The sequence below is a fragment of the Peromyscus eremicus genome, chromosome 1 (assembly GCF_949786415.1).
Source record: "Peromyscus eremicus chromosome 1, PerEre_H2_v1, whole genome shotgun sequence".
NCBI lineage: Eukaryota > Metazoa > Chordata > Mammalia > Rodentia > Cricetidae > Peromyscus > Peromyscus eremicus.
Window position 1 is genome coordinate 8,234,455 of NC_081416.1, and position 10,218 is coordinate 8,244,672.

The window sequence follows — 10,218 nt, forward strand, 5'->3', positions numbered from 1 at the left end:
TAGGGTGATCTTATGTCTCTGGCTTCCATAGGCACCTGCACTCGTGTGGACACACACATACACACATACACATAATTAAAAATAAAAAGAAATCAAAAAGAAAGAAAGAAAGAAAGAAAGAAAAAAAGGAAAGAGAATAGGGGAAGTCACTGTAAAAGCTGGTCTGAGAACCCAAGCCCGACTCCCAGTTAGTGTTTTCAACACCGACCGCACTAGTTACAGTCTGTGCTCCAGTCACACCAGACTGGCGTGCGCAACAGAAAGAAAGGAGGCCTGTTCTGTTTGCTTTCATCTCCACATCTGAAGAAGGGGAAAGCAGTCATCTCTCCCTTGAGCACTGCGGTGAGAATTAGGAAAAAACACACACAGAAGATGCAGCCAGGTGTCTGCACGTAGAAAGAGCAGAGTAAGCATGTGTTTACCGTATTTATTCCCATTCCGGCAGGAAGGCTCTGTCCCATAACCTTTCACGAGCTTGAAGTCACAGAGGACATCCATTAGAGAAGACAGAGAGCGCGGTCTGTGTGCTGGGCAGCCCTGTCCACTAGACGGCAGTGACCAGGAGAGCACACTACTGGAGACAGGTGTGGAGAGTGAAGCTCTGGGCTCTGGGGACTCGAGGACCGGGTGACACTTACAACAGAAGGACCCCACCCCAAACAGTAGCGGAGAGGTCACATCCGAATTCCTTGGACCAGCCACTTAACCAATTAATGGTCAAGGGAGGCTGCTTTTTCTGCATTAAATATCTATCTTATCTATAACCAGCTGTTTGTAGCAATGATAATAAGTCACTGTGGGTTTATAACATATCAAAGTGAATTAAAATCAAGTTAATTACAATAGCACTTTTTTTTTTTTTTTTTTGGTTTTTTGATACAGGGTTTCTCTGTGTAGTTTTGGTGCCTGTCCTGGATCTTGCTCTGTAGACCAGGCTGGCCTCGAACTCACAGAGATCTGCCTGCCACTGCCTCTCAAGTGCTGGGATTAAAGGCATGCACCACCGCCGCCGCCTGGCAATAGCATGTATTTTTAAAGAAGGGAGTCACATAGGTAAATCATTATGTCTTTCACTCTACACAGAGTATAAGAATGATGTTGTTTAAAGGTAATGATCAGGGGGTATATCATAAATCTTGGCTAAACTATTAACAACAAAAGAAATATAATCAGTCTGGGTATGATGGTATACATCTTAATCGCAGCACTTGTGAGTTCAAGGCCAGCCTGATCTGCACAAGGATCATCCGGGGCTGTTGCATGAAGTGGAGAAAATATGAAATCATCTAAAAATACTCAATGTATCCAAAAGAAGGTAAGTACAAATAAAGGATAAGCCGAAGAAAAACAGCAAAGGGTAGATTGAAGTTATGTTGATTGTTATATAAAAGCTAATTTAACATAGAAGATCCAAAGAGAAACATGAAGTCATACTGTTTGCTACTTATAAACAACTCTGGGGGCCTGGAACTATCTCAGTGTAAGACCCTTTGCCTGGCATGCATGGGGACCCAGGTTCACTTTTGGTAAACCAATAGCAATATGCAGGAATAACAAACCCTCTGAATATGAATACACAAATTCAAAGTAAAGAGGCTGAGCCCAGCATGATGGCACATGCCTTTTATCCCAGCACTCTGGAGGGAGGCAGGGACACCTGAGTTCTGGGCCAGCCTGGTCAACACAATAAGTTCCATCACAGCCAGGCCTACATAGAGAGACCCTTTCTTAAAAACAAACAAACAAATGAACAAACAAACCCCTTACCCTCCCCCCTCCCACAAAAAAAGAAAACAAAGGAAAAGTAAAGGGGCTGAGGAGATAGCTCAGCAATGGAAGAGCATAGCTCCTCTTCAGAGGACTGGGGTTCAATTCCCAGCACCCACATTGTCTTAGTCAAGGTTTCTCTTACTATAAAGAGAGGTACCATGACCACAGCAACTCTTATAAGGAAAACATTTAATTAGGTAGCTCACTTACAGTGACAGAGATTCAGTCCATTATCATCATGGTGGGGAGCATGGTGGCATGCAGGCAGACATGGTGCTGGAGCTGAGAGTCCTACATCTTGCAGGCAACAGGAAGTGGACTGAAACACTGGGCGGTATCCTGAGCATAGGAAACCTCAAAGCCCATCCCCACAGTGACACATTCCTCCAACAAGGCCACACCTCCTAATAGTGCCACTCCCTATGAGATTATGGGGGCCAATTACATCCAAACTACCACACACGGAGGCTAACAGCTATCTGTAACTCCAGTTCCAGGGTATCTGATGCCCTTGTTTGGCCTCTGCAGGTACCGAATGCATGTGGTGCACACATACATATGTACATACAAAATACAAACAAAATACGTACACACATAAAACGAAAATATCACTAAAAAGAAAAGAAAAAGGAAAAAAAAAAAAAACTAAAGTCAAAGTTAATATCATTCGAGGCATGGTAGGACATGCCTGTAATCTAACTACTCAGGTTGAGACAGGAGGATTACAAGTTTATCCAGTTTGAGCAACATAGCAAGATTCCTCCCCAACACACACACACACACACACACACACACACACACACACACATTTTGTAAGCATACATATATATGATATTTGTGTGTGTGTGTGTGTGTGTGTGTGTGTGTGTACACCATGAAAACACTAACGTAAAAAAGTGAGAGTAACAATATTGAGCACGATATACAATATATTAAGAAACATTACAGGGACATTTCCTAATAATAAATGGATGAATTCATCCAGAGAACACACCAATTCTAAGCAGAACTTCAGTATTCAAACAGTGATAGAACCAAAAAGAGAGGCACTCAGATTCCAATTTTAGTTGAACACATTCATTTCTCAGTAATTGCTAGAACAGCAGACAGAAAGCCAGTGTGTATGAAGAAGAATTAAACAACATTATCAATCAACTAGACCTAATTGACATTTGTCCCTCCAGCCTCAAGCAGCGGGTTGCACATTTTCCATGTGCATGCAATGGCCACCAAGACAGATCACATTTGGGGCCATCAAATAAATCTCAATACATTTACAAGAATTGAGATCATATAAAATGTATACTCTAGCCACTACAGGATTAGACTAGAAACCAGTAACATAACAGCACCGGGAAAACCCTCCAGTTAAAATGCATTGAGTAGGGCTGGAGAGACGGTTGAGTGGGTAAAAACTGTTCGTGCATGAGTGTGAAGTCATGAGTTCAGTCTCCAGAACCTACAACGGAAGGGAAAGAGCAGACTCCCAAAAGTTGTCCTCTGACCTCCACATGCACATATGAGCATACACACACACACATACACACACACACTATATATATAATGCTGTGGGATGTTCTGTATGGCAAATGTGTTGCTAATTAGTCAATAAATAAAACACTGATTGGCCATTGGCTAGGCAGGAAGTGTAGGCGGGACAAGGAGGAGAATAAAGCTGGGAAGTGGAAGGCTGAGTCAGAGAGACACTGCCAGCCGCCACGATGACAAACAGCATGTGAAGATGCCGGTAAGCCACGAGCCACGTGGCAAGGTATAGATTAATGGAAATGAATTAATTTAAGCTGTAAGAACAGTTAGCAAGAAGCCTGCCACGGCCATACAGTTTGTAACCAGTATAAGTCTCTGTGTTTACTTGGTCGGGTCTGAGCGGCTGTGGGACTGGCAGGTGAGAGAGATTTATCCTGACTGTGGGCCAGGCAGGAAAACTCCAGCTACAATATAATATATATATATTAAATACAAAATTAAAAAATATTAATCAAGCTGGGCACAGTGGCACAGGTCTGTAATCGCAACACTCTGGATTATCGTAAATTCAAGGCCAGCCTCAGTGACATAAATGAATTCAAGACCACCTACGGTTCCATGCAACCCTAAGTTGCTAAAATTCCTTCTCAGAGGGAGACGTAAGTAACATCCACCCCTCTTCCTAAGGCCCCAGCTACAAACCAAAGTGCAGCTCCACCAGAGTTCAGTCCAGGTAACCAATGAGATTATCGGGCTTCTTTCCAGAGTATTGGATGAGGCTTACCTACTGGGTGTGAACGCTCCCTCCACCAAAGGCTGCATCAGAAAGTCTTTGCCCGGCAGGCAGAGTTAGAGCTCTCACACCCCAGTCTTCCTAGACCTATACACTCTACTCCTCCCGAAGGCCACATGCATATGACCCTTCCTGACCCCCTATAAGGGTACAAACAGTCAACAAGCCCAGTTGGGATGCAGCGGAATGCCCCAAGACTGCAGTTGTTTGCCTCAAAGGAGAGTCCTATCCAACAGCTGTCTGAAATAGATGAAAACCACAGCAACTCTTAAGAACAAAGGCAACCTCCAAAAAGCCCAGCACAAACTTAATTGCTTCAGTGAAATGAACAAAGTATCTGAAAGATGCCAATCTACTAAAGCTCACCCAACAACTAAGTCCCTGGGACCGCTCTCTCGCTACTAAAGAAATGTCATGCATGTCTCACAAACCTCACAGAAAATGCCAGGCCCCAGTGCCTACCTGGCAAACTCTACCATTTAGAGAAGAAACAATAGTAACTTTATGCAGTTGTTTATAGAAGATAGACAAAAAAAAAAATGCCCGCTAGTTGTTTTACTTATCTATTTAAAAATTAAAATTACATTTATTTGGTCTGGAGAGATGGCTCAGCATTTAGAGCATGTGATACTCTTCTTGAGGACCTAAGTTTGATTTCCAACATGAACATCAAACGGCACCTGTAACTCAATCTCCAGGGAGAACTGAAACCCCTGGCCTGTGTGGACATCTGCTCTGTGTGTGTGTGTGTGTGTGTGTGTGTGTGTGTGTGTGTGTATAGTACAAATAAATTATGTTTATTTTAGTGTATGTGGCAGGCTCATATGTAGGTCAGAGAACAATTGGCAGGACTCTGTTCTCTCCTTCCACCAAGTGGGGTCTGGGGATCAGACTCACACATCAGGCTTGGTCAGTAGATACCTTTACCTGATGAGCCATCTCACCAACCCCTCTCTAAGAATTTTATGAGGGAAGCATTATTTCTGGTACCAAAGCAAGACAAATGCATCTCTAGAAAAGATTAGAGATGAGTATCCTTCATAATGACAAAATCTTTAACAAAATATTAGCAAACCAAAATCAGCAATATGTTTAAAAAAAAACACAGTGGGGTTTCCCCAGAAATAAGATTTGATCAGTATTTAAAAAGCAGTGCAAAGCTGGGTTTGATGTCACACGCCTTTAATTTCAGCATTACCAAGAAAGACAGGCAGATCTATGAGGTCTACACAGTGTCTATATAGTGAGTACCAGACCAGCCAGAGATACATAGTGAGACTCTGTCTCAAAACGATGATGATGATGATAATGATGATGATGATGATGATGATGATGATGATAACCAATCCGTTGTCCAGACATAGTGGCACATGCCTTTAATCCCAGCACTCAGGAGGCAGGGGGCAGGCGGATCTTTCTGAGTTTGAGACCAGCCTAGTCTACACCGAGAGTTCCAGGACATCCAGGGCTACACAGAGAAACCCTGTCTCAAACAAACAAACAAACAAACACCAATTCACATAGGCAAGCTGGTTAGATGAATTCAAAGGAAGAGGAGTTTGTTGCTAGGACTGACGACTTAAATTCAGTCCCTGGAAGCTACTTGGTGGAAGGAGAGAACTGACTCCATGGCCCATGCACACTCCCCACCCCAAAAATAAATAAATAAACGTAATTTCCAGTAAAAAAATATACCCGTATACTAACTCTAAGGAAAATTTCCTCTACAGTATCCTCAAAAGTGCTGGAGGGCTATGGATGTAACTTGATGGCAGAGTGTGCCTGGCATGTAAGGGACCGTGGGTTCGATCCCCACCACTGCAAAAGAAATAAGGAAATAGATAATTCTTAGGAATAGTTTGACAATAGTAGTCCAAGACTCACACAGCAGAAACTGCAGAATGTTGACGGAACAAGTTCCAGAATACCTAAACAGGGGCCAGGAAAGTGGCTCTCGGGGGTGGGGGTGGGGTGGGGGGAGCACTTGCGGGAAGAAGCGATGATCAGAGTTCAATCCCCAAGACTCCCAGGAAGGTGGAAGAGGAGAACCCACTCCATGTGGAGTCCTCTGAACTCCACAAGTGCACTGTGACATGCACACCCTCTCCACTCATAACACACACAGAACACTCCCTCCACACACATAACAGACACACCCAGACACACACAGAACACGCCCTCCACACACATAACAGACACACCCAAAACACCCCTTCACACACAGCACATGCATGCAGACACATACAGAACACCCCCTCCACACATAGCACATGCATGCAGATACACACAGAACACCCCCTCCACACACATAACAGACACACACAGACACACACAGAACACTCCCTCCACACACATAACAGACACACCCAGACATACCCAGAACACCCCCTCCACACACATAACAGACACACCCAGACACACCCAGAACACCCCCTCCACACACATAACAGACACACACAGACACACCCAGAACACCCCCTCCACACACATAACAGACACACACAGAACACCCCCTCCACACACATAACAGACACACACAGAACACCCTCCTCCACACATAACACACACAAACAGACACACACATGGAACACCTAACTAAATGGAAAGGTATTCTATATGCATGGAACAGAATGCAGACTGTTATTAAGATGACGTAATCCCTTCAGTCGATCTATAGACTCAATACAAGCTGTGTTTAAATATTTATTTATTTATTTATTTATTTATTTATTTATTTATTTATTTATTTATTTATTTATTTATTTATTATTTCAGTGGTGGGGATTGAAACCGGGGCCCTGCACATGCTAGGCAAGCTACCACTAAGCAAGCCACATCTCAACTCTCAAAATCCATACTTAATTCCCTTTGTGCCGTTGCTCCGAAGAGAAGGTGCAGACAGGTACCAGGAACGGTGTTTAATATGGAATCCTAGAAATCTAAGAACATTTCTGAGGAAGGAAAACTGTGAGTGAGGTCCAAAGGAAGTCCACGAATGAGCAGGATATGGCAGAGGGGCTGCGTGCTAACGTCTTGGGCTTGGATAACCCTCATTGCAGCTTCTCTAGCAGTGTGCAAGCTTGCCCAAACCCCACTCCATTGTCGTAACTATCGTAATCGATCATCACGACTACGTTTCCAGAGGACCTGTTGTCCTTGACCCCATAACCTCACACGAGGCAATTATTCCTCATCACATTTACCTTTCACAATTGTGTCTACAAAGTACTTGGGCATATTTCTTTTATTTCAAAAGGTTAAAGCCTTTTGGACTAGTCAGGGAGTGGTGGCGGATGCCTTTATCCCAGAACTCCAGAGACAGAGGCAGAGGGATCTCTGAGTTCAATTGAGGCCAGCTTGGTCTATAGGGAGAGTTACAGGACAGCCAGGGCTACACAGAGAAACCCTGTCTCAAAACAAAAACAAAAGAAAACAAAAATAAAAACGAAACCCCTTTTGGACTTAGAGAAATGAAATAATTAGTCCATCTCCATACTGCTGGTGAGTGACAGAGACAGAATTCCAGTAGTAACTGCCATCTCACTAATCAGAACCCATGGTACCACACCACTCACTGGTCAGCCTATGGGTGGGCTGATTTTGAGTCAGGTGTCCATCTTGGGACCAATCCGTTTCTTTCAGTTCAGAGACCTGTCTACTCAGATCCAATGACCAGGGGCCCTCAATAAACCAGTTCCAGCTAGAAGCGGTGAGCAACTTGCCTTCTATGATGTCCAGTTAAATGGTCCATGCTTCCATGTCTCATAAGAGAACCCAGGAAATGTCCATATAAAATCCATCCCTAAACTGGCCACTGTGCTGGCTAGTTTTGTGTCAACTCGACATAAGCTAGAGTTGGAGGTGAGGGGGGAGGACCTCAATTGACAAAATGCCTCCATAAGATCCCGAGGTAAGGCATTTTCTTAATTAGTGATTGATGGAGGAGGGCCCAGTCTGTTGTGGGTGGGCCACCCATGGGCTGGTGTTCCAGGGTTCTATAAGAAAGCATGCTGAGAAAGCCAGTAAGTAGCACCCCTCCATGGCCTCTGCATCAGCTCCTGCCTCAGGTTCCTGCTCTGTTTGAGTTCCTGTCCTGACTACCTTCAATGATGGGCTACACAATGTGAAAGTGTAAGCTGAAATAAACCCTTTCTTCTCCAACTTGCTTTGGGTCATGGTGAAACACCCCAGCAATAGAAACCCTAAGACATCCCCTATTGGACTACTCTGCCCTTATCAATGTAAACTCATCTAATAAGTACCTTTTAGATAATATATTTACATTATTTTGATCCTGCTCTAGAGAACTTGACCAAGTTACCAAGGAAGCCAGTCCCACCAATGAATCCTTCAGAGACAGGAGGACAGAGCATCCATTATTTCTGCATTCTGGAACCAGAATACCTGGCAGACCTTCAGGGAGAAAAGATTTACTTTGCTTCATGGTTTCAGTCCATCACATGGGGAAACCATGGCAAAGGAAGGGATGGTGAATCAACTCAGTTCTTGAGGAGGAAGTAGGGAGGACCAGGAAGTAGAGAACAGACAGGACCCAGAGGACAGTGCACCCAAAAGCCCACCCCGAGGGATCTATTTCAAACAATTAGACTCAATCTCCTAAAGGTTCCACAGACGCCTGAAATATATCCACTGCTTTGGGAATACACACTTGGAACATGAGCCTGGGGGAGAGGGCATTCCAAGTTCAAATGATAGACAGCAGCACACAGGCCATAGGTATGTATGTATTCCTCACTTCTTTCCCTAAATGGTATATTTAGTCTTTAAATGGGGCTTAAAGGGTTTATGGTTGTTTTAAGTCTCTGAGAAAATGGAAGTTAAAAAAAAAAAAAAGAAAATTGGGATTTTTTTTTTTTTTTGGAAATGAGGTTGAGGTTGCGTGGATAACAAGAATACATTCTCTGTGCTAGGCATGGTGGTGTGCTCCCTGATCATCTCTGCACTGGGCATGGTGGTGTGCTCCCTGATCATCTCTGCACTGGGCATGGTGGTGTGCTCCCTGATCATCTCTGCACTGGGCATGGTGGTGTGCTCCCTGATCATCTCTGCACTGGGCATGGTGGTGTGCTCCCTGATCATCTCTGCACTGGGCATGGTGGTGTGCTCCCTGACCTCCACACTCAGAAAATCCAGGCAGATGGACTGAGTCTGAGGCCAGTCTGGGCTGCATAGCACATCCTGTCACAAAACATAAATGAAAGACTGAACTAAAAGCAAAGCATGTCATTGTTTCCTGTAGGTTAAAAGCTTAGTTCTTAACTGCCACATAGCCTAAGAGAGAGACAGGCAGTCATGAGTTTCAGGATGCTCAGAAGATAAATTACTAGGAGTTCAGACGGTACCACTGTTCAGGCTGTTGAAGTTGGGGAGGGTCCTTGCCATGGATGCATAGGGCTCCAGACACACTCTGGGTATTTATGTAACCCCCACCCTCCTGTAACACCCAGCTCAGAAATTAGGGTGAACCTGAGAGGTTTGTGCATACATGTAGTTGGGGAATTAACGTCCTATGCTCTCAGACTCAGATGCGTCTTCACATAAGACAATGCTGGAGACCGACAGAGCGTGGTTTCTCAAACCCTGGAGTTTAACTGACAGTAACACTAGCTTGAATTCTCCACCTGGTGCTGGACACCAGTGTGAAGTTGATCCCAGCAGAAACAGAGGTGTGATTAACAGAGACTAGCAAGCGGAGTGACAGCCCCAGCACCTACCCCAGCTGTGGGGCTTCACTTGGCCTGCCCTCCTCTGCCCCACCATGACTCACGGGGCTTATGAGCAATCCTCATATGCCTGGTTTAGAGGGCTTACTCACCCTTTAGCGGCAGACTTTAATGCAATAAAGCAAGTGACAGCGAGTGGGCTGCACCTTAGCACAGCAGTCCAGCCTGCAGCTGGCTTCCTATTCCCAGCAGTCCCTACAAGGTCCTCTAGCCACTCGGCACCTGGACAAAACTGCACAGTGCTTCCAGGGGATACTCCAGGGCTCAGCAGAGGCTTAAGGGATGTGGGACTTCGAGGGGGTCATGAATCAGGCAAGCCAAGCCTCAGTCTGGTTGCAGATTAGCTTCAAAACAGGAGTTAGTGGGAGGTGAGGACTTCCTCCCTGTCCATTGCTCTACACAGAGGAAGACTTACTTGGATGT